This window comes from Limulus polyphemus, unplaced genomic scaffold (assembly GCF_000517525.1).
Source record: "Limulus polyphemus unplaced genomic scaffold, Limulus_polyphemus-2.1.2 Scaffold4148, whole genome shotgun sequence".
NCBI lineage: Eukaryota > Metazoa > Arthropoda > Merostomata > Xiphosura > Limulidae > Limulus > Limulus polyphemus.
Window position 1 is genome coordinate 8,621 of NW_013669758.1, and position 1,467 is coordinate 10,087.

The following is a 1,467-nucleotide window of genomic DNA, read 5'->3' on the forward strand; positions in this document are numbered from 1 at the left end:
CTAGAGCAGTGGTCGGCAATGATTTGGCTGACCCGCTAAAAGTTGGCTTCACCATTGCAACCCGTAAGGGCACAATCATTGTTCAGTTCAAATTTCTCGGCTATGTGAGAAGAACAACGATATTAAAGGAAAGAGTCACGGCTACGGAGAATTTTAAGATCAATTTCAGGGAAAAATATCAAACTGGTCGAACTATTAATTTTTTTGTATGTAAATAAACATACACATTTAAAATACATGTACCAGTATTAATAATTATATGATTATCACTGACCCAACACAATGCTAAATTTAAAGAAAAAACTATATAATTGACCCGCGATAAAAAAGGTTGCCGACCACTGGTCTAGAGGAAGACTTGCAACAGACTTGGTTTGCGCAGTATATGGCTTTCATTTATTTTCTCGATATAGAATGTTACAGAAAACAGTTTGGTTAGAAAAGAAGGCGCATGTTGTTTAGTGAAAATCTCGCAAATCCACACGTTTTTTTTCAAAATCACGTGTATAAAGGTCATAAAATATTGGGTCTTGTTTATTAGAGGTTGTACAACCATCTGCCGTTTATCTACGAAATTTGGCCAAATTATTTAAAAAATTTTCTTGTAGATATTACAGCTTCAATTATATATTTTTATTTATCTTAAGTGTAGTCTAAGGCTTACAAAACGAATATTATGTTGTAGATGTCTTACAATTGAGTAGGAATTGTAAGGTAGATATTAAAAAATAATAATAAAAGGATCTTGTGCAATAGGAGTATGTATACACTCTTATTGGTTAGTGAAAGTGACGTAGTGTATAGTTACTGTGGTAAAACACATACGTTCTGTGTAATAAAAACTGGGTCTTTTAAGACCACTATAGATATATAGTTAGGTAGATAGATGTCTAATTTTAATTACATCTTGATTACTAATCTAATTTTACTTTTGATTTGAAGTGTTAAAAGTGTCCAGCAGAGAGGAACACATATAATATTTTAATTACATTTTGATTACTAATCTAATTTTACTTCTGCTTTGAAGTGTTAACAATGTCCAGCAGAGAGGAACACATGTAATATTTTAATTACATCTTGATTACTAATCTAATTTTACTTTTGATTTGAAGTGTTAAAAGTGTCCAGCAGCGAGGAACACATGTAATATTTTAATTACATCTTGATTACTAATCTAATTTTACTTTTGATTTGAAGTGTTAACAATGTCCAGCAGCGAGGAACACATGTAATATTTTAATTACATCTTGATTACTAATCTAATTTTACTTTTGATTTGAAGTGTTAACAGTTTCTAGCAGCGAGGAACAGATGTAATATTTTAATTACATCTTGATTACTAATCTAATTTTACTTTTGATTTGAAGTGTTAACAGTTTCTAGCAGCGAGGAACAGATGTAATATTTTAATTACATCTTGATTACTAATCTAATTTTACTTTTGATTTGAAGTGTTAACAGTTTCTA